At 39.1% G+C, this 24,851-nt stretch overlaps 1 protein-coding gene and 1 pseudogene across 31 annotated transcripts in view; both read right to left on the bottom strand.

Annotated features, from left to right (window-relative positions):
* DLG2 (discs large MAGUK scaffold protein 2) overlaps positions 1–24,851 on the bottom strand; it is a gene marked incomplete at its 3' end in the record, with an annotated part of 1,901,401 nt that overhangs the window by 234,378 nt on the left and 1,642,172 nt on the right. The window lies entirely within an intron of this gene.
* LOC311586416 (large ribosomal subunit protein uL14-like) lies at positions 5,579–8,125 on the bottom strand (annotated as a pseudogene). Its single transcript has one exon. The product of its transcript is annotated as a large ribosomal subunit protein uL14-like (transcript).

Here is a 24,851-nt window from a genome sequence, read left to right as displayed (position 1 = left end):
GGCGCCATATTATCAGCTGACTACCTCACCTCATAAGGTGCCCTGGATAGAGGCCAGCCAGAGTTTCATTGCAATCTCAAACATCAAATAGCAGCTGGGAATTGAAGTATGTGACTGGTCTATATGCTGTAATGGTGAGCTACAGCTAGGGTAAAATTATGAGTCGTGTGTGTGTGTGTGTGTGTGTGTGTGTGTGTGTGTGTGCATGTGTATGTGTTTCTTTAAAAAAAAGATTTATTTATTTATGTATACAGTGTTTTGCCTCCATGTACAGCTGCATGACAGAGCAAGGCACCAAATCTTATTCTAGATGGTTGTAAACCACCATGTGGTTTCTGGAAATTGAACTCAGGACCTTTGGAAGATCAGCCAGTGCTCTTAACTTAACCTTTGAGCCATCTCTCCAGCCTGTGTGTGTGTGTGTGTTTCTTTAAAGCAGTGTGAACTCCAATAATAGTTCTAGATGCCATGGAGCGTGATGAACACTGACACAGACAGGGAGCAGGAAGTTAATGAATTCCCGCAGAAGGATGAAGGCCTGTGGATTGATGTGCTCTGTTAGGCACATGTTATTTGACCACCATTATGAAATCAGTTAGCTACAAGTAAAGAGTTGATCTCTGGGGCAGGTCAGTTAGTGGAGACTGTATGTCAAGCTGCCTTAAAAAGAAACACAGCAGTCAAAAACTTTTATTACAAAGTGATTTCTCCTGAGGCATCCTGAAAGCATTGCCCTCTTTGGCTCCTATAAAACACTAATGAAGCCTGCAGATAAAAGTGCTCCCCTGCCCACACATGTATATATCACTGTAGACAGGCATCTTGCTGCTTTCCAGGCAGTAACATGGATGGAAAGGCTACAGTTGGGTGTGGTGGTACTTGCTTGTAATGCCAAGATTGGAGACTAAAGCAGGTGGTTCGAGGTCATTCTTCACAGTGAAAAGCCAGACAGAAGAAAAAAGGAAGAGGAGGAGGAAGAGGAGGGATGAAACTCACAAAATAATTGTGGTGTCATTGCAAGTAACTCCAGCTCTATTACTTTGCGTTGAAAACTTCTGTTTTTTTTTTTTTTTCACTTGTTGGGATCAAGACTGGATGAGTCCTCTGTCCACTGGAGATTTGGATTCTGTATTCTTTTAATGATGTAGCCACAGTATCTCCCACTTCCAACCAGAATAGGCATATTTTCATAGTCACTGTATAGAGAATCTGACACAACCCAATCAACAAGTCAATCTATTCTCTGGAGACAGATTAGGAGGGTAAGGAGATGCTGAAGTAATTGCTAGTCCTTAGCCACTCTCTGCTGGTCTTTTACCACCTTCCAGGCTTGATGTGGTTACAGGAAGGCTCAGTGAAAGCATTGCTCCTGTAACTGGTATGCATTCTGACAGCTGGAAGCCAGCATCACCAGTGACTTTATTTCCCCTTCTTCTCTGCTGGCTGCCTCTTCCTCCCAGATACCCTCAGGATTTCTTTGGAGAGTTCCAACATTCTTTGCATCATATTGGATTCAGAAATCTTTCAGAATCTGCTATCTTTGTTTTGCTTTACTGAGGCAAGATCTCACTATATCTCCTTGGCTGGCCTGGAACTTACTATGGTAATACTGGGAAATATGGAGTCTTGGTTAAATTCCTACCTTTGCCAGATTCAACTGGGTAATTTTAGCTAAATAATTGTTTAAGTCTATCAAATTTTATACTTAGTGGGATCAAGCAAAAAGATATGTTATGCAAAGTTCAAAGTTTAGTATAAATGCCAAATGTCACAGCACTATTGTATATCTAGGCTTTAGACAAATTAATAGACATTAAAAGAACACGAAGCCTTTTATTATGTATAGCCCAGTTAAAGCAATCTAGGTAAAAAAAAATTCAGCTTCAAACCTCAATTCTATATTCAATCAAATATCCAATCATACCAATTCTCCCTCCAAAATGCTTCTCTGCTCCATCTAGCCCTTACTGTTGCCACGGTATTCACACAGGCCCTCTCACAATGTGTCTCCTTTTTATTATGTTATTTTCCTTGCATGTAGGCAGAATTAAAAAAAAAATGCTCATTGGGTCTTGTGTCCCTCTGGTAGATTTTTTTTTTAACTGATTTCCTATTAACTACAGCAGCAAGGCCTTGTTCTCAGTGAAGAACACTTACAAACTTGACACACAGAGATGATGACATCTGCTCTTACTTTCTTCTTGGAAAACATGATGGCGCTGTTCTGCCAACCTTTTCTTTGTCTAGCCATTTCATTCATTCTTCTAATACATGCTCAGACACTGCTGCCCGTGGAAGTCCTCCTGAACTTCCCAGGCTGAGCTAAGCATCACCTTATGAATCTCACAGTATCCCCATCAGCATCTGTCACAGCACCCTGGGTTATTTTGTACCCTTCTTTGGCTCAAGGCACCATGAATATAACTCAGCCTAGCATTTGGGACAGCTTAGTTGCAATAAACACTGAAGAGACATTTCTGATTGTGGCCAAGTATTTCATAGAAAAGTTTAAAGTCAAATCATTTCATTTTCACAGTTACCTATTTTTATATATAATTAAAATATGCTTAATAGTAACCAATGAGCAAATTCTTAAAGGTTACTGATTTGTCATTCAAATTAGTGTCTTACTAGTGTTCATTGAAGACTTTAATTTGGCATGGCCCTGGAAGGTTAGGTGCCATATGGCATTTGGCTACATTGCCAAATGTTTTTACTTTTATTGAAAATTTTTTATTTTATTATTATTATTCTTAGAATGCAAAACACTTACCAGTTAGCCAGTTTCAGGTCACATTATAAACCTGTTTTGGAAGTCATTTTTTTTTTCAGAAGCAAAGGCTTTTGGATAGGTGATGATTTGGGAATTTCTTAGAAAGACAGACAGTCTGTCAGACTAGATTGATATTCGGCTTTATAGTTTCCAATGACCATCTCAGACACATGATTTCTCTCTGCAGACAATGCTGATTAATAAATAAAACAGAGGCTGAAGCGCCTTAGCAATGAAAGTCCACTCTGTATATGATTTAGTGCTGTTTTCATTGCATCTGTTTTTGACAGTGAGGCTGCTCCCTGAAGTGTTTGTTTCTTCTTTAACATATTTTTTAAAAGAATAAAAAAAAAAACAAACCAAAAAGCATCTAAACTTGAATACCACTTTTGTCTATTTCACACTATATAGAGAAGATGACACTTTAAGGGTGACTCGGGCTGCAGAGAAGCGATGCCAACATAACCCAGTGCTGGCTAACCACTTCCCTATGGATAGTGATATCTGGTTTCCACGTATCTGTGTGGGACAGAATTTGGGACACCATGGGTAGTGCAATCCGAAGATATCTATATAAGCCACAAGGCAGAGAGGGCTCCTCTGCAAGCATTATTTTCTTAGGAGAAACAAAGTGCGAAAGCACAATCTCTAATCTTTTAATCAAGTGATGGGCCACAATGTAGGGCTCAGTCACGTCTGCACAGATGAAAGAAGATCAATTAGCTCATCAAAGCTGTGCTTCCGAACTAGAGTTTTAGAAGAGATCCTAGAAGGTGCGTTATCTCCCAGACTCAGGATTTGAGGTTGTTAATACAACTCTTTCATCAGATGAATTATTATGGCATTATCTTTCCCCATCGTCCCATGGTTGCCTAAGGAAAGCACACATAAGCATGAAGAAAAAATAGATGAAGGAGAAGAAAATCAGAGACAAAACCAGGGTTTATGTTGTAAAACCATGCTTTGATTAATGTCACAGAGCTTCCTCCTCCATTTTTTTTCTCCTTTTCTCCTAAGTCATGTTTTCTACTTAATACTTGTACTAATACTCTACTTCCCAAGTATCAATATGTTTAGTAGCAAAGAACACATGTGTGTAATCTCGGGCAACATACTGTTATGGGTTGAGGATGAAGTGTGCCCTAAGTCTCCTGTGTTGAAGGCTTGATGATCAGCTGGTAGATCTAGTCAGCGAGACACGGTTGTATCTTGGCAACTCTGACCTACTCAATGGACTGTTCATACTAATTGATTCTAACACATCACATGAATCCCTCACTTTGCTTTTTTAAGGCCAATTACTTACCTTTCATGGGTACTTGTTTTCATTTGTAGTTAAAAGATGATAACTAATAACCAGTGATTGAATTATTAAGGGTTATTAAATTGTCATTTGAATTAGTGTTTTACTAGCGTTTAATGAGGGTTTTAATTTGGCATTATAATAGAAGGTTAGGTGCCATATGGTATTTGGCTATGTTGCCAAATGCTTTTACTGTTAGTATTTTTAATTTTTAATTTCATTGTTATTATTCCCAGAACTCAAAACACTTACCAATTAGCCAGATGCCCCAAATCAATTTCAGGTGACATTATACACCTGCTCTGGAAGGTATTTTTCAGGTAGCAAAGTCTCTTGCAGAGTTGGTGGCATTATTGGAAGATTGGTAGAAGATTTCACAGGTAGGGTCCTATTGGAGGAAGTTGGTCATCATATTGGTCTTGGGGTCTACACTTTATCTCTCCTCCTTTTCTGTCCCTCATTTCCTGTCTCCCACGAGGTGAGCCATCCCATGCTTCCCATTAACATGATTTTCTGCTTCACCTTGCCCAGGCTGAGAATCAACTGGGCCACCATGAACTAAAATCTCTCAAACATTCAAAGAAATATTGATCCCTTCAGCTTGTTCAGATGTTTTGTTACATCAATGAGAATCTGACTGTTAGAAAAATACATCAACCAGAATTGTACTCCTGGCCCATAGTTAACTCTAGGTAACTGATGAGACTAATACAACGAATGGATTAATACATTAAACCTGTGACTTAGTATTGATTTGACCTGGAGGTTTCAAACATTATATCAATTGATTCAATTAGCATTCAGTAATTTACTGAGTGTTTTATTCAAATAAGGTTATTTTTTTCTGCTTTTGGTATAAATGATTAACAAAGTCACAAAAGTCTTCATGCTTAAAAAGTATATAGTCTAGTGGCTAGAGTCAGTGTTTATGGCCTCTGATCACGAGCCATTCACGTATACCAACTTAGAAAATGACTAGTGTTGTAGGCGGCATACTGAAGGTTAAACATAGGTCTTCTGCATGAGAGTAAGCACTCTATTCATTTAGATGCATTCCTACTTCTTATTCTTTTTGCTCTGGAGACAGAAACTCACTAATGTACCTAGGTTGGGCTTGAACTTGCAACCCTTCAGCCTCCCAAGCAGTTCAAATTACAGGTTTGCAACACGGTGTCTAGCTGAGTAGCTTTTTTTTTTTTTTTAAAGATTTATTTGTTTATGATTATATATACAGTAGTTTGTTTGCATGTGTACCTGCAGGCCAGAAGAGGGCATCAGATCACATTATAGATGGTTGTGAGCCAGTATGTGGTTGCTGGGTATTGAACTTGGGACCTTTGGAAAAGCAGTCAGTGCTCTTAACCTCTGAGCCATCTCTCCTAGTTGAGTAGCTTTTAATGCCATCTTGCTTCTCTTGGTCTCTGCAGCTTATTTATTTTTATTTTTTTATTTTTTAGAGCAAAGACTTTTTAATGAATATATTTTACAAGTACACCAGAGAATCATGCAATGCTAACTGCATTGGATGCAATCTTGGGCTACAAGTCCGCACACTCCTTTGCAGACTTGTGATAGCAGAACCTTTCAGCTCGCCTTTATTGTTTACTATGACCCCTGCATTATCTTCAGAATAAAGAAACACTCCCATCTTTTCTTTGATATAACTTTCATTGTAGAATTACCACACCTGGATGGACCTTTTTCCTTAACTCTGGTTTGTCCTTAACTGTGGCCATCACCAAATCGCCCACACCAGCTTCAGGAAGCCTGTCCAGCTGTCCTTTGATTCCCTTTACAGAGATGATAAACAAATTTTTGGCTCCTGTATTGTCAGCACAGTTGATCACAGCTCCTACTGGAACACCCAGGGAAATCCGGAATTTCACTCTGGAGGACCCCAAAAACGTCCTCGCTTCGACATCTTGAGCGCCAGGAAAGAGTCAGACCTCTGCAGCTTATTAGTCAGAGTCTTTCATTGGCTATGTCACCTTTCTCTCAGAGCAGCACTTTCTCCATCAGTAAGGCAGGGTTTAGAAGTTTGCTCTGACTGTACCACAAGGTTGTGAAGAATTAAGTCATGCTAGATGCAGCCTGTGTGAAGTGAATCTCAGGTTTCTTTCAACTTGCATGTGATGCAAATGATTTCTGTAGAATCCAGTGTAGAATCCAGACCTATCTGTCTGTCTGTCTGTCTGTCTGTCTCTCATTCTGCCTATCTAGACAAGGTCTCTCCACATAGCCATGGCTGGCCTTGAACTCACCGCGATCCCCTTGCCTCCCAATTACTGGGATTAAAGGTGTGCAACTCTATACCAGGTTTAGCTCTTTTATCTTTGAACTAACTTACAGATGAGGAACTTCTCTAAGTGCCCCTCGTTGTCCTAGTTATTTTTCCTGTATTCTAGTGATGGACACTTAGTGGGTCTTGAAAAGGGTTGGTCAAGGTCATTCTTGAGTTGCTTTTCTGGATTTATCACTCCCAGTCTCTGCAGTTATTCATCTGGTGGTTCTGTCCTACAGCTGTCATAGCTGCCGTCATCACGGCCATCATTGTCCTTCTCCATCTCGATGATAACTCCTTCTCCTATTCTTTTCTTCTTCTTAACCATTTTTCAAAAGCTAGGTTCTCATTATGTTGTTCAGGGGGGCCTTACATGTAATCCTCCTGCATCAGCTTCATGGGTGTTGGAATTGCAAATGGGCCACAATGCCTGAGTTAACTTCCTTTTCATCTTCACGTCCATGTCTGTCCCCCTTTCCCATTCTCTGTTTGCTTTTGGTTAATAATATTCAAGGCCTTGACCCAGAAACTGGAGGGACTGAGAGGCTGACATTGATTAGCTTGGGAAAAAATAGTTCCTGATGATGGAAATTCCCCCTTCCCTGATTAGTCTTTGAGTAAAGAAATTCTAGATCAAGGTCTATGTTTTTCAGGAGTTTCAAATGTACCACCGCAAATTACATCGTACTGATGTTATGATGTTACTGTGTTTAAGGAAACCCACATTAAAAACTGTTTACTATCCATACTGATGGTGTAATTTTCTAAGTTAGATTGTCTGTAGATGATAGGAAGTCCGCACATAGCCAGGAATTCTTTTCTAAATGCTTCATTTAAAGGAGGATAGGCTTCCAACTAGAAGGTGTTTCCTAGAGATAGACACTAGTCACATATGATTTCTAGCATTAAAATTTTATTCTCTCTCTCTCTCTCTCTCTCTCTCTCTCTCTCTCTCTCTCTCTCTGTGTGTGTATGTGTGTGTGTGTGTGTGTGTGTGTGTGTGTGTGTGTGTGTGTCTACCTATGTGTGAACAAGCAAACCACAGTGTTTATGTGGAGGTCTTGCAGGGCTCATTTCCCTCCTTCTAGCACATAGGATTTAGGGCTCAAACTCAAGTCATCAGGCTTGGCACCAAATGCTTTGTAGAAGAAGCCATCTTGTTAGCCCCTAATGGCATTTTGTATCTATGAAACAAACTTATCAAGGACAGCCAATTAGGCTTGCTTTGCTAGACAGACAAGCTTGGAACTCGTTCAAATTCGGTCCTAATTTCCCGTGCCTCAATAGCAGGAGGCAGTCAGATTGGAAAACTGTACTTTGCATCAAAGGGCATGGAATTCCCCATCACCACTTATCACTAATGTTGTCATCAGCTTACTCATCTCTATAAACGTTGCTCTCCTCAGAGGTTCTGAATCCGCCTAAATGCCTCAAAATCATATCCTTTATACCAAATCTTGCCAAACATATTACTTAAGCAGCTCTAAGCTCATCATTTCATCTCTAGCATCATCTACCACATGAGCCATGAGAACAACTCTATGATTTTATCCTATCCATTCTCGTTGCTACCAGGTATACTTTGAACTTGTAAATCATGCTAGAACGAAGAAGTATGCTTTTAAATGTAAACAATAAAGTTTGTAAAGTAAAATCTATTCCGTGATACTAAAGAAAGAGATTCTAAATCTTACGTTAAAATCAATTTACATGAAAACATTTATCTCTAGAGCTGGAGATACGGCTCATTGTTTAAGAATACATACTCTTTTTGCAGAGGCCTGAGTTCAATTCCCAATACACATATCAGGGCTCACAACTGCCTGTAACTCCAGCTCCAGGTGATATGGTACCCTGTGATCTCCTCTTGTACACACACACACACACACACACACACACACACACACACACACACACACATTCAAATATGTAATAACTAGAAATCTTAAAAATGTTTTTAAAAATTTTATCTCTAAAACAAGAGAGAACGTGTAAGCCATAGCAACATACACACACCTTTGATCCTAGTACTCAGAAGGCAAAGGCAGGCAGATCTTTGAGTACAGAAATCTCCAGAATACTCAGGGCTACATAGGAAAACCCTGTCTCACAACAACAACAACAACAACAACAACAACAACAACAACAACAACAGATCTAGAACATGCAAGCTACTACAATTAGGAAGGAAAAGAAAGTACAATGCATTACAAAGTTGGCCAACAGAGTGGACAGTAGAAGATATTCGAATTGTTGATTAAAATTTGAAAAGAAGTTTCATTTCAAATTCAATAGTTATCTAAGAAATGAAAATTAAGCCGACATTAGGTTTCCCAAAACGATAGTGTAGGTTAATTTTCCCCATTCCTTCATATCACAGTTAAAGTCCTTGCATAAAGAAACAAAAACATAGAAAAGGGCTGAAAGACAGAGGGATCCAATGTCACACTGTTGGGCCTCTTGAGTTCACCAGTACTAGAAAGAACAAAAGACTCATATGATGGTGTAAATTAACTTGTACTTTGAAAAACTGTTTAGCAATGGCTCCTAAAATATAGTCATCACTCTACAAGTTTTGTTCCTAAATAAATACATTTGTACCCAAAATATGCAAAATATCAAACATCATCATCAAGTACCAGAAATAATTTCAATGCCAATCAAGAATAGAATATATAAATAAAATGTGCTATTTCATACGATGGGTCCTATAAATAAGTGAAAATGAATGAACCATAGCTATACCTAATAACATAAATAATATTCTCAAACATTAAGCCCAACCAAAAGCTAGACACAGTAGAAGACATAGTATGTGATCATATCTGACACACAAGAGAAACACACTAATCAGTGGTGTTGGAAATTCAGATAGTGAAACTGGGCTCAGTGGCATATGCCTGTAATCCCAGCATTCAGGGAGGCAGAGGCAGGCAGATCTCTGTGAGTTTGAAGCCACTCTGGTGTACAAAGTGAGTCTAGGACAACCAACACTTAGAAAAACCCTGTCTCGAAAAACAAAACAACACAAAATTCAGAGAGTGTTAACCTATGGTAAAAAGGCAGGGGTGGGTGGAGATAAAAGGGTAGGTACTTTTCTATCTATATAAGTGGTGATTACATGGGTATATTAAGCATATAATTACATGAGTTATATACTTTAAATTTATATATTATTCTGCCTGTATGTGATATTTCAATGCAATTCACAAAAATGGTATAATTAAATATACTTTTTTTGTCTTTTGGGCCACAAATAATATATATTAATGATGAGAAGTAAACACTCCCCCCTCTGTGTGTGTGTGTATGTGTGTGTGTGTGTGTGTGTGTGTGTGTGTGTGTGTGTGTGTGTGTTTTGAAAGTACTAGCTAAACATATAAACAGACTCCATCTTAGACCTGTTCTCCATCTTAGCACATAGGCCTTCAGTTCTGGGAAAACAAAACAAAACAAAACAAAAAAGCAAAACAAAACAGCAGAACAAAGAGACCATCCATAAGCCAAGGACAAACAGATGTTCCCATTCCCAAGATGTACCACTGTTGCTGACTCTCTGTTTCTTATCACATCCTGCTGACTACTGCCTTGTAAAAATAATGAGCTCATTTGGTACTGACCAGTCCAGATAAGACTGACCTCCCCTTTCTGTACATGCCTTTCTGCTTATGGCTTTTTTGCTTTTAAAAGACTATAGCAAGCTTGCTTTTCATTGCAGCTTCAACTCCTGTGCTTTTTTCCTTGGCTTTTCTTTTTTTCTTTGGCTGACAATAACTGTCACCTGGAAAATAAACTTTTCTGCTTGACTACAGGGTGTCCTTGGTATTTCATTTGCATGACTTCAGACCCAACAGTGGCAGAGGGAAGAAGGAAGACAGAGAGAAAGAGAGGGAAAGGGAGAGGGAGAGGCAAAGGGAGGGAGGGAGGGAGAAAGAGAGAGAGCATGTGTATGCACATGAGCATGTGAGTGTGCATGTGCACTCATGAAGAGACCAGGTAAGTATGTCAAGTGTCTTCCTCTATCGCTCTCCGCCTTATTGCCTTGGGAGATCTCTCACTAAACTACTGGACCCTCAGTAGTTACAGGCACTTGCAGCTGTGACTCACGTTATAGGTGCTGAGGATTCAAACTCAAGTCCTCATGTTTACAGAGCAAGTGTTATTTCCAGTTGAATCAACTCTCCAGTCTACTACCTAAGAATATTTTGCTACTTTTAATCACGTATATATACATGTGTCTGTGTAGGGGTAGGCACAAGTGTGTGCAAGTAGAAGAGACTAGAGGCATCAAATTCCTCTGGAGCTGGAGTTACAGGTGGTTGTAAGCCACCCAGCAAGGGTGCCAGGAGTTGAACCTTGGTTCTCTTAAAAAGCAGGACATGCTCTTAACCACTGAACCATTTCTCCAGCCCCTAGCCTACTTACTGCCTTTGGAAAAGTTATACAATAAAAATGAGAGTTTCAAAAATTGCTTATTCTTTCTATACACACACACACACACACACACACACACACATGTGCACACACACTTAGAAAATGGGGGCAGAATTTTTATACTGTCAAGAAGTCTTCCTAAATGAGGAGTTTGGGTGGATTTTCATCTGTTATAAAAATGCTTGGCCAGGTGTAGTGGCATGTTCTCGTAATCTCAGCATGAGATGGGATAAGGCAGGGGGATTACCAATTTGATAAGGATGTAGTCTACACAGCAAGGTCCTCTCTAAAACCCATTATCAAGAATCCCCTATGAAAACTCCATTTATGTATTTATGACATAGTGATGAGTGATTCTTTTCTTTAATATATTTTATTAATTTATTCATAGTAATATGAATTGTTAGCCCATCTCTTGTATCCTCCCATTCCTCCCCCCCTCCCTCCCTCCCATTTTCCCCTTATTCCCCTCCCCTATGACTGTGACTGAGGGGGACCTCCTCCCCCTGGATATGCTCATAGGGTATCAAGTCTCTTCTTGGTAACCTGCTGTCCTTCCTCTGAGTGCCACCAGGAGTAATTCTTTATTTTACAAATAATATTGTAGCAAAATTACTGTTACTGATCACTTTCACAGGTTAAGTTCTTTTCTTTCTAAATGATTTCCAAATATTAATGTACTTGATTTTCGGGGTGATCTATGAGGTAACCTTCTGTCATGGTTTGAATAGGTATGTCCTTCATAGCCTTATGTGATTGAATGTTTGGCCCATAGGAAATAGCACTATCAGGAGGTGTGGCTCTGTTGGAGTAGGTGTGGCCTTGTTGAAGGAAGTGTGTCACTGTGCTGACTGGCTTTGATGTCATATATATTCAAGTTCCATCCAATGTAGCACACAGTCTCTGCTGTCTATGGATCAAGATATAGAACTCTCAGCTCTGCTAGCACCATGTCTTCCAGCATACTGCCATGCTTCTTGCCATGACAATAATGAACTAAACCTCTGAAACTGAAAACTAGCCCCAATTAAACGTCTTTTTTTTTTTAAGAGTTGTCATGGTCATAATGTATCTTTGCAGAAATATAACCCTAACTAGAACATCTTCATTATATTTTGATATTATAAAGAACTTCATGGGCTGGAAAGTTGGCCCGATCTTTAAGAACGCTTGTTCTAACAAAGGACCCAGGTTCAATCCCCAGCACTCACATGGAGGCTTACTGCCTCCTCATTCACTGGACATGCATTTGGTGCACAGATTTACATGCTAAAAAAACAAACAAACAAAAAAACAAAAACAAAAACAAAAAACATAAAACAAAACCACCCATTCAAACCAAAATAATAAAGGTAAATTTAAAACAAATTTAAATTTGAATGGGTGATGGTGGCATATGCCTTTAACCCTAGAACTCTGGAGGTAGAGGCAGGGAGATGTTTGTGAGTTCGAGGCCAGCCTGGTCTACAAAGCAAGTTCCAGGACAGCCAGGGCTACACAGAGCAATCCTGTTATGAAAAGACAAGACAAATCAAACAAAAAGAACTTCACGGTTATACCCCTAGAAAGGGGTAGGACCAAAGATAGTCTGTGTATACAATAAACAAGCATATAAGTATGGGAGTGCTGACAGTTTTCTTCCCAATTTAAAAAAGTTTGGAGACAAGTTTCAGAACTCAGGAATAAAACTCCACTCCTTGTCGTGACTTAGCCTCTTGATACTGCCCAGCCTCAATGGTCTTGGTCTCCACATTTAGCCTCTTCCTATTTGTAGAACTAAGGCCCTCAGGAGCACCTGGGACTTGTTAAGCAACGTTTCCCAGAGAGGCCTCACCTCTCATATTACCAGGCAAACTCTCATTCACCATGTATGTCTCAGGACAAGTTCTACCTTCTCTTATGTCACCTGACATTCAAGCCATGTGAGGCCCGCTCTGCTCCCTGGACCACACTGCTTTGTGGATATTCATGAGCAGTGCTGTCTCCCAGAAAACTGGGGAGTTGTAGTGCTTTAAAAAAATCTTGAGGGCTGGAGAGATAGCTCAGAGGTTAAGAGCATTGGCTGCTCTTCCAGAGGTCATGAGTTCAATTCCCAGCAACTACATGGTGGCTCACAACCATGTATAATGAGATCTGGTGCCCTCTTCTGGTGTGCAGGCATATATGTAGTCAGAATACTATATACATAGTCAATAAATAAATCTTTTAAAAGAATCTCTGCATCCTAGTGTCTTACAAGAGAAAACAAGACACATAACAAAAATATTTTCTCAATAAGGCAGGGAAATATTGTATTCTAGATTAAGTTTTATTTTCTTTTATTACACAGATGTGCGTACACATGGGTACAACTACACGTAACTAGTGAAGTGACAGACATGTTTAATTTGTTGTAATAATCATTTTGTGATTTTTTTGTCTATGCATATCAAAATATGCTGCATATTTTAAACATAAATAATTTAAAGGAAAATATATGGGATTTCAAGGAAATATTCTAGTGCAAAATTACTTCTTAGAAGAGAGAGTTTTTAATTTTCACATCAAAGATTCTGTCATTTGCTTTAGTGGAAAGAGATGTTACCAGGAGTTGGAAAGCCTCAACTCTGCTTCCAGATCTCTATGATCTATGTTGCTTTTCACAACAATTCATTTTGGGCTCTTTATTTCCTCCCTTGAAAAAAGCTTCCTCTTGCTTCCTTTTGGCTTATTTTCTGTGTGGCCTTCCTGAAGACATGAGTGAATACTAATCACTAGGTAAATAGGAAATCTAGTCTTCCTGAAATATCCTTCATACTGGCCCTGATAAGGAGCTATCTATATTGCTATCATTATAGGAAAATTAGAAGTAATATTTGTTTCTTTTAGGAGTTTAATCCCCTTCATGTCCCACTAGACCACTGAATTAAGTTTAACATATCTTTATTCCAGCACAGGGCATAAAAGTAACTATGCATGAGCTCAGTAGGCCAAGAAAGACTGTAAGATGTGGATGTGATTATTGATGGTGAATTTATTAGAATCTTGGAATATATATGTTCTTTGTATGTATTTCATTAAATTAAATCCATCACAGAATCTTTTAATTTTTCTTTTAAAACAAGCAAGTAAGCAAACAAACAAATGGGGTTTCATTATTTAGCAAAAGGCATCTTCAAATTTGTGATTCTACTGCCTCAGCTCCTCAAATGCTGGGATTACGGGTATGTTCAAGCATAGTCAACTTGCCCTTTGTTTTGGTTTGTTTTATTTTTTCCACTACATGCAGGATTCTACAGAGCACTTTCTGATAACGTAATACGTTTCCATTCTTCCATAATCAAAGGATAGCCACTCATTACATTATTCTATTAAGAAATCCCATGTAGGGCTGGAGAGATGACTCAGAAGTTAAGAGTACTGTCTGCTCTTCCAAAGGTCCTGAGTTCAATTCCCAGCAACCACATGGTGGCTCACAACCATCTAAAATGAGATTGGTGACTTCTTCTGGTGTGCAGGCACACATGCAGGCAGAAAACTGTATAAATAATAAATAAATAGATCTTTAAAAAAAAGGAAACCCATGTAATAGTTTAAATGAGAATGGCCCCATAGGCTCATATATTTGAATTCTGCACTAGGAAGTGCAGCCTTGTTAGAGACTTTAAAGTTTCACCACCAGGCCAGAGTCTCTCTCTCTCTCTCTCTCTCTGTCTCTCTCTCTCTCTCTCTCTCTCTCTCTCTCTCTCTCTTTCTCTCTCTCTCTCTCTCTCCTGCCTGCGGATCATGATGTAAAGCTCTCACCTACTGCTTCTACTACCATGTACTGTAAGCCTATAATTAAACTTTTTTTTTTTTACCAGTTGCTTTGGTCATGATGTCTCTATACTACAATGGAACTGTAAGAAAGACACCCTAGAGTGCATATTCCAAAGTATGGCCTGATCATTTGTGTTATAATTTGACAATGTTGTAAAGTCCCAAGAAGGACCATGATCGACATGAACTATAAAGAAAATGACTCACCGTAATGAAATTCTGTTTTTGCATTCACTATGGGGCCAATCCATATCCATTTATGACTTTACACCAGGATCAATTCACTATTGAAGATGAGGGTAGTATGCTATCACAAGTCAGTGATACAATATAATAATCAAATTAATTTATCTAGGACATGTTCACCTCAGAGCTTTGCAATAATATTTTTGTTTAGTATTCTGGGAAAAAATTTTTTTTTCTAAGAGCATTAATGTATCATGTTGCCCACCTGTCCCGTTGGCGTGGATGATATATTTCTTTGTAAATAGTTTTTTTTTTAATTTTCAGTCTATGAGACAGTAGATAAGTGTTATATATTATATAAAAGGTAAAATATCAGCTCTTACATAAGTGGTATATGGAGGAAGTATATATCTCACATTATTCAAATCTGCCTGATTTATGTTTATCCTCTGCTTACATAGTATGTGGCCATGAGCAGGCTAGTTTAGTTTCCTCCTGTTTCTGTTTCCTCACCTATTAACTGGAAATCAAAATAGTAATGTACCTCTTAGGGGTATTCTTTGTGACTATGAGAATGCAAATAGGCAGACGATATGGGACCATTGGTGTTTAGTAATGAAGTTTGGCTGACTTTATTGTGATCTACTTGTTCATCTCTGTAACTGCCTTACTAATATGAAACAAAGCCCTGTGCTTCCTGGCCTTGCTTGGGAATGGAATTCACCATTAGGTTTGCATGTGTAGAAGCTTGTCTACCGTATCTAGGAAGCTGAAGTGAGAAATAGAATATTTTCTTTTCCCTTCCTGCTGTTAATACAGATCAACTGGAACTGAATGTTAAGAGGCAATATAGATGTCACTGAGGGTAGAAAAACTGCCTTCCAACTTCTTCCCCTTAGATCTAGGTCTTGAGAGAGGTGGTGGTTCTGCAGTTTCCAAGGGTACACTATTTTCTTTGATCCAGTGGCAGCCTCCTGACACTCACTCCCTCCGTTCTCGGGTGGTATTACATTTAGTTCCTTGAGTTACATTTTTTTTTACCTCGAACTACAATAAGATGGTTTCTGTTTCAGACTTGCACTCTGAATGAATCACATAGCAACCTATGGTCCCACGCATCCATACACAGGAGAGCTACAAGGCAGCGCTGTGGCATAATGAATCTAGTTTGTGAGGTATTATTTTTGGTAAATATATTAACTCATTTCTCAGGATCAGTGTGAAAATCAATATCACTCCTACTTGGTATAAAAAAAATCACTTCTCATATACTCATATACATATGTATGCCTCCTGGTTATTTTCATACAACACAGAGTAATTTGACAGTATATTCTGGGTTTAGGTAGTTAGAAGTATAGAAATCTTAAAATAAGGCTTCCTGTCCCCAATCCACTATTATTCTTATTTAGTAGCTGAAAATGTCACCAGAGAAAATGCCCTGTGCATATTTCTGATTCACCACCTCTGGGACTCTGGGACACCTGTTTGGCACCAAGGCTTGGTATAAACAAAGCTTTCAGGCAGTTGTTTATTCCATCTGCAGAGCAGGTAAAACTATGCCAAGTCAGCTGTCCAGACCTGCCCTGTAGCCATCAGACTTCATCATAAAGCAAAATGATTAATTTCCACAGGAAATTACATTGAAGGAAAACTAATTAATTTCCTATGCTCTGGAGTTTAATCCAGGTTGGCTTCCTACTGGCTGTTTCCTTAGGATGCTGCAGCACACATACCTGGTGCTCACAATTAGTAAGAACAACTGGCAATACTAGCCTCAGCTCCCAAACTCTGGCTGCCTGTACTCCACTCTGTTTCCTGCACATCTTGATCAACTGGTCTAATCCTGAAGCTCTTTACAGGGCTTAAGCTGTGCATACATTCTTACTCTTTGTGAGGCGTAAGATCCCAGTCAAACACTGACGAGGCAAGCTTTGTTGATTATGGTCTTTACCTAGCAAGAAGTGTATACGTTTTAAAAATGAGACTTAAATCTGTGCAGTACTATCTTTGAGAATTGATGTTAACTGTCAACTTTACAGACTCTGAGAACACCTGGGAGATGGGCCCCTGGCAATGTCTGCGGACAGTTATACTGATTGCATGGAGCTGGGAAAACATGCCCACTAGGAGCAGCAGCATTCCCTAGTTGGAGTCCCAGACTGTGTAAATAGAGGAGACCTGAGCGGCAGCATGAGTTCTTCATTCTCCGTTTCCTGACTCGGATGCACTGTGATGTGCTGCTGCATCAACATCTTGCTGCCTTTCCTTCTCTGCTATGGGGGTGGGTGGGTGGGGGGTTGTGCCCTTTAGTTGTGACCCAGAATAAACCCCGTTTTCCTTAAATTGCTCTTGTCAGAGGTCTCTGAACGAAAACTAACAAGCTTGTATGGAAGTTCACTTCCTCTTACTCTAGCCTGACTGTCTGACTACGTAGCTCTGGATGTCTTAGGACTCACTTGGTAGACCAGGCTGGCCTCAGACTCACAGAGATCTGCCTGCCTCTGCCTCCCAAGTGTTGAGACTAAAGGCATACACCACCATGTCTGGTCCTCCTCTACCTTTCAAGATCTTACCCCCAATTAGTAAATTTCCTCACTTTTGTCTTTAATTTCTCTTTCTGTCCTAACCCCTCACCTCTGTACTTAGGTATTTTCTTTCTTACAGTTTATAGGGCTATAGCCCTTTATTGTTATCATTCTCTGGCCAAGCAACTCCTAAGAATCTTATTTATTAAAACTGGGGCCAGATAACATGTTACCAATATACACAAGTTCTTCAGAAGACTGGACTTCTGTCTTCATTTTGGCCATTTTTTTCGGAAATAACAACACACACACATTTTTAGACCATTTGGATGTCTGCTCTCTAACCTAGCAATACCAAGAGATTTCTGAGCCTTTTGCCTTCGTAGGCATGAACAATGCATCAATACTGACAGGTTCTGCTTTAATTACCTTCAGCCAAGAAGAAACAGGGCTGGACATGCTCTAAGGTTAAATGCTACCTGGAGGCACTATGGAAAAGTTGAACAGCACTAGGAGGCCCCGAGTCAGACGCGGCGCTTGGTAAGAGGAACACATTAACCTCAAGCAGCCAGTGCTACATTGCAAGCTGAGACTAGTGATTTAGTTTTGATCAAAAGCACATAGTAAATTATATAAAATTACTGTAACTTTAAAAATTAGCTCTACTCATTTATTGTGTTGTTTCCTGCATACTTGTAAGTGCATCACATATATGCATGGTGCCCACAGCAGTTAGAAGGGAGCATTGATCCCTATAAGTGGAGTTAAAGGTGTTGTGAATCACCATGTGGATACTGGGAACTGAACCCAGATCTTCTGCAACAAGTGCTCTTAGCTGCTAAGCCATCTCCCCATTCCTAACATTGTAACTTTTACCTTGACTTGCTTTAGACTTTTCTTTATATTTGATTAACCAACATGTACTGTCTTTATGGTTATGTATGAGTATACATCATTGACATTGATTTATGTTTAGATACATGTGTGTAATGCAAACAATCAGGATCGCTTAAGAATGCTTTCCCATTCTCATTTAAAATATATTTATGAACATACATATACGTACATTCCAAAAATTATATAACTACTAAGGTATTTAATTCTTACAACAAAATTGCAACACAGTTAGTGTTACCTGCATTTTGCTGAAGCAAAAACTGAGGCACAGACAGAAATACATAGCTCACATGGTCACATAGCCTATGAGTGGTGTTGCTAGGTTATACATCTAGGCATTTCTGGCTCCAAAGTCTGTCTTTGACCACAGGGAATACTGATTACTTTTGGATGGAATGTGTTATAACTCGAATTTGAAAAATACCACATTAGGAAATATGATGTTGAAGAGATGTATACTATCTGCCTTTTGCACCCCTTTCTTGTCTGATTGTCCCCTTTTCAGGACAATCACTACAGGCTGATTATCTACAGACCTCTGATTATAGTTAGACTTTTGTTCTATTTTTAGAAAGCATATACTCAACTGGATATTTTCACGCACATGTCACAAAGGCATCTCAGGTTCAACAGAAGTTGAACTAAATGGCATTTGCCTGTATTGAGTGTGTTCCCTATTCCAAAGATCCTTCTTTGACTGTATTTTACTTCCTACATAATGGTCTCTCTGCCTATTCAAGAAGATCCTTGCTTAGTAGCAGAAAGAGAAAAATAAAAGCAAGCTTTCATTTTAAGGTATTGTGACCAGGTGACAGTCACATACTGAATGTGTCCAAAAGGTCAATAGCCCCAGAAGGGGATGACTAACATTTCTGTGGTTGGATTTGACAAGTGCATGCCAGATTATTATCAAATATGTGAAGGATTTCTTTGACATTACTAGTACTGTGCTATCTCTAGTACCACCAGGAAACAGAATCTTCTACTTAATACAGTATTTAGGTAAATAAGAACTATCATTGGTAGAATAATAGAACTTTATGGTTAAAAAGCTTTCTGATGGGCTCTGTTACTTAAACATTTTTTTTATTGGGTATAAATACATATGAGCAGGTATCCATGAAAGTCATGATTATGTATAGAGGTCAGAGGGTAATCCTTGGGACTCAGTGTTTTCTTGCCACTTTCTGGGATCCAGGAATCAAACTCAGGTCCTTAGGCCCACACACAAACAAACACCTCTGTCAGCCATCTTACTAGAATGGTACTGCTACTGTTACCTTCTGCCTTCAGGTGACATAGGAGCAAGGGAGGGGAGTGTTACTCCTGGTCATTTGTATAACCACTCTTACCTTCATCTGCTCTCTCTCATAGAGTTTACACATAATCTGTTATGTGAATGAATGGCTCCATAAACCATCCCTTCAACCTCTCAGGAGAAAACTAGTAGTTGGGTAAATGTTAGTCTTCTAACACTAATCTTGAAGAAAAAAAAAGAATAAATATAAGGAACATACTAAACATGATTTACTTTTTTTCAACAGTGATTTCAAAGGCACATTTGGTTTCATTGTGCCTGGAAGCTACCTGAATTCTAGATAACAGACTACATATGAAGTAGACAGGGTCTCTTTGTGTATGCATTTAGCAAACATTTACTGATCACTACCAAGCATTAATTTACTAGGTACTACGGACTTAGGAGTGAGAAAAGGAGACACATATTTTATTCTCGTTAAACACTTATGATAATGAGAAAGGCAGACAAATATGAAATATGTGTTTCATAGTAACAGAAGATAAGAATATAAGGTTGGTAGAGTGGGATAAAAAGTTTATATATACTGTAGAAGCAGACAAACGCTTACAAAGAAGTTATCTTTTCTTTTTGACAGGCTTGTGTAGCCCAGCCTAGCGTCAAACTTGGTATATAGTTGAGGATGACCTTCAACTTCTGGTCCTTCTGACTCTACCTCTGTAGTACTGAGATTAGAGTCACAACACCCTCTTCGTGTGCTGCTAGAAAACAAATGCAGGGCTTTGCGCATGCTAGGCAAGCACTATATACAACCTGAGCTGAACACTCAGCCCAGAAAGTAATTTCAAACAAAGGTTTCAGGAGAGGTAGATTCTTTGGGAAAGATAATTTCTGGCTAGGAACTTGTCAGAACCTGAGCTGTAAGTGTGTCCAGTATGCGAAGGAGCACACAGAAGTCAGGAAGACTAGGCCATAGCGGGTAGAGGAAGTACAACTAGAAAGCAAGGAGGTAGACAGATATAGAGGACCAATCCTTAGAGGCCAAGAGTGAGGACTTTGCCTTTACCTTCAGTGGCACCATAAGGGTTTCTCTATAATGGAGGGAAACAATTGTAACTTGATTTGTGTAGCAGACAGGTTGAAGGAAGAAAAGACATAACAAAGGAAACCATTAAGAGTCAGTTGTAATTTTCCAGGCATGGATGATGTCATAAGAACCAGCATGGCATGGAAGGATGCTAGGAGGTCATGGAACTCTGGATACAGATTTAAGGGGAAGCTGATAGGACATGATTATGGGCCTGGGGTATAACATGAGAGAACCAGAACACGAGAAGCCATGACAATACATTTTTCAGCTAAAGTTACTGGAAAAATAAAATTGCAACTACGGTGAGAAAGGGCATTAGAGTGGTTGGCTATGTGGAATAGAAGCTTGTGAGGTGAGTTATGGAGAAACTGACTATGTTTGTGATGCCTGATACACATTTAGCTGAGAAGAGGACCACAGATCTGGAGCTCTTGGGGGAGGACCAATGTTTAGACTCTGGAAAGCAAGTCTGAAGTCATTTACACAGAGACAGCCTTTTAAAATTATGAGACTAAGATAAAAGAGCAAGCCTAGATCCTCCAAAGCGTGGGTTTGTTTCAAGAAGAACAAGTATGAAGAGATAAGAGGAAAACTTCCCAGTATGGGCCACCCGAGGCAGGTGAAGCAGGTCTTCCTAGAAGAAAACAGGTCGACTATGTCGAACACCACTCTGGAAGGACTGACTGTGAGAACTGAGATGTGAAGGTGAAGCTCATTTGCGAGCCTGAGAATGTATAGTTGTCTGGGTGAGCGCTGATGACGAAAGGAGACTGGAGACCCAAGAGAAGCTTGCAAGTGGAGTGTGCTATACAGCGTGGCTGCATTAGTATGGGGAGAATGGCAGGGTGACTTTCCTCCAGAGGGACGGTACAGTGAAGAGATCCAGTGGCCAGGGAAGTGTCGAGGATGCAGAAGGAACATTGCCCAAGCACCATCTGTTTGAGGAAGAGAAAGGAAAAGGGTCTAGGCAGGAACTTGGCCATCCATTCACAGGTCTGGCATCAGGCACAGGTGTAAGGAGGGGTAGACAAGCAGTGGTAGCTGGTGGAAAGTCTCTTCTGACTAAAACTTCCTCAGGAAAGTCTCTCAGCTGAGACTGAGGATGAGGAAAGAACCTTTGAAGGTATGAGGTAAAGATAGGATAAACCAATAAGCCACAGGAATATGAGTTTATCAGAGACAGGTACTATGATTTCCACAGTGCATTAACTGAATCTCTGAATGAGTAAGGCATTTAGCTAGCAATAGAATACAGACCGAAATACAAGTCCACAGAGCAGAGCCATCCCGTTGTCACCCCTTTGGCACTGTTCCTCTGGCTTGCAGCTTCAGAAGAAGTGCCTCAGAAGCAAGGGTTGAGAGCCTTGTGTGTGGTTGCTGGTGCTTGGCAGGTAGGAGGTGTGGTCACTGTTTTGGGAAATGATCAAGAGGAGACTAGTCTGCCATGCCGAAAAAAGAGAAACGAGATGGCAAAGAATGGCGTGAGATGGCAGTGCTAGCAAAGATAGGACCCATGGCAGAAAAGATGGACTTAACATCGATGAAAATTTAATGTACTTATCCTCCTAATTACTAGTTTCCAGTCCAGGGGCTTGGCGAGATGACTCAGGTTAAGAGCACTGGCTAATCTTCCAGAGGTCCAGAGTTTAATTCCCAGCACCTACGTAGCCACTTTTAACTGTCTATAACTCCAGTTCCAGGGGATCTGACACCCCTCTGCAGGCTTATATGCACTATGCAGGCAAAACATCATATAAAAATAAATCTTTAACGAAAAGCTTTTAGTAAGAAAGGGATAATGCTAACTTATTCGCAGACAAATGGAATACTTTTTTTTATCTGAGTTTATGTGAGTTTATGAGAACATTTCTCCTCTTAAGTCTCAGGTGGCTTAAATATCAGATCTATTTGTTTGTGAGAAAATTTAATGAAGCTGCCTGTCATTTTACATTTAAATGATAAGTTCATGTTGCAAGGTTTTACCTACTTTTACTTTATTTCAAAGAATATCATGCAAGTAAAACAACTTTTATAATATATATATTCTTACTGGTAATTAAATATAATTGATATTTTATTATATATCAGCCTAAATGATGAATTGAATGGGTGACTATGAAACTAGGCCATTAAAAACACAGACATTTTCTGATGGTGAAAGTTAATATGTTCATTCGGGCTCAAGTGAGTTTAGTGGAAGAGGTACATGAGCAAATAAAATTTATGGTATTCAAGTATGATAATCACTGTAGTTTCAATGTAACACTCTAACTTCTACATATGAATGGATACTCATGGCATTGTAATTGCCAAAAACTGTAAGAATATAAGATAGTACATTTGAATTTATAAACAAGAGGCAAATAAAGAATATTCTGTGATAACTTTTTCTAGACCCAAGAAACACTGTTTTAATTTTCACAGCCTTAAAAACTCAATAATCCATCTTGGACAGATTGATAGATGAACGTTAAGATTCAGAGCATCAGTTTATGCAGCAGAGGGTCTGAGTTACTATAATATATATGTAAATAGACAAGAAAAGGTTAACTGCTCAAACTCCAGGTCAGTGACCAGATCACTTTAAACATAGCTTTGTGCTTGGAAGAAGGAGAAAAGGTCAGGCAGTAGGGTATAGGAAATAAATATGGGAGTCACCATGCAATAAAGGTCAAGGAACTAACAAAGCTATCTTGAAATACAGATTTGAGTGGTCAGTAGACTATCTTTCCAGTTAAAGAATTATTCCCACATAATCTTTCTTTATGTTAAAAACTACTCTAAGCTACTCCCCTTCAGTGTAAAACACCAGTTGTGATACGTATATATATGCATGCATAGGTATATACACATGTGTGCTAAACAAGTACTCTATCACCAAGTTACAATCTCCTTGTTTGTTTGTTTTGTTTTGTTTCTTTGTTTCTTTAATATTTCAGATTTCCTTATATTATGTGTAATTGTTGCCTGCATGTTTGTTTCTGTCCCGCATGCATGCTTGGTGTCTGAGTTACAGATGGCTGTGAGCAGCTATATAGATGCCGGGAAATGAACCCAGGTTCTCTTCAAGAGCAACAATTGCTTTTAACCACTGAGCTCTCTCCAGCCCTATTCCCCTGTTTATGTATTGTTTTTTTTCTTTTTTAATTTTTAGTCAGCATTTTTTCTGTAGCTCAGATTGCCCTCAAATTGTCATCTTCATTCCTCCATCTCCTACATTTTGGGATGAAAGTCATGAGTCACAGCGTCTTTCAGTAAAAAAAACTACATTACATTGTTCATTTCTTGGTATGCTTAATTCTTAATTCTCATTTAATTATTTGGTTAACTTTATAAACTCTAGACTACATGAATAACTGCAACTATTATAGAGAAAGAAACATTTTGTGCTTAACAATTTTATTAACACTGTGCCAAGAGTAAAATCCTAGGTGTATATCTTGTGTCATAACCAGCCTTACAGAGCCTGTCACTGCCTGTGTGAGAAACATGTTACACAAGTATGAAATTATGTCATGCTCTTTGTACTAACAATGCCACATAGCTTTTCGCCTAATGTGATTACATTATTTTTCAAACATTATCAGTCATATTTATGTGCTTTGAAATACAGAGATGTAAGACTAACCTTCATCGTTTCTATGTTAGAAACAAAGAAAACAACAATAAAACAATAAAATGTATTGAAATGGGCATGGTGGAAAAGACCTGTAATCCCAGCCCTGGGGAAAATGAAGGAGAATTATGAGTTTGAAGGCAACTTGAGCTACACAGTATAAGACCTTGAACAAACGAACAAAAACAAACAAACGAAACAAAATGCGAGGAGATAATCAGTTTTCTAGAAAATCACGGTTCCAAGTCTTGCCTCTGATGACCACCTTTCCTGTTTTAATGTCAGATCTTTCCTTTAAAAGATGAGACCTGAGAAGGATATTTTGTATTTATGCCTCAGTTTCTTAGCCTGTAGATAACAGTAATCTCATTGGTTCTTTCAAGTATTAAATCAGCTCAAAGATGCAACATATTAGAACTCTGTGTGACATAGCAGAGAGCACTCAGTGCATGTAATTCAGAGGCAGATTTAAAGAAATAAATAGAGTGGGTTGGAGAGGTCTTGGTGATTTGTAGTTCTTGCTGCTATTGCTGAAAACTTGTGCTCACACAGTTCCCAGCACCTACATGCTGGCCCACAGCCATTCGTAACTACAGTTCTAAGAGATCTGATGCCCTCTTCTGACCTCCAAGGGCAACAGGCACTCACATGGTGCACATACATGCATGCAGGTAAATCATATAAAAA

Source organism: Acomys minous (genome assembly GCF_964271855.1).
Source record: "Acomys minous genome assembly, chromosome: 2".
NCBI lineage: Eukaryota > Metazoa > Chordata > Mammalia > Rodentia > Muridae > Acomys > Acomys minous.
The sequence above is the reverse complement of the archived record's forward strand: the minus strand, read 5'-3'. Positions and strand labels throughout refer to the sequence as shown.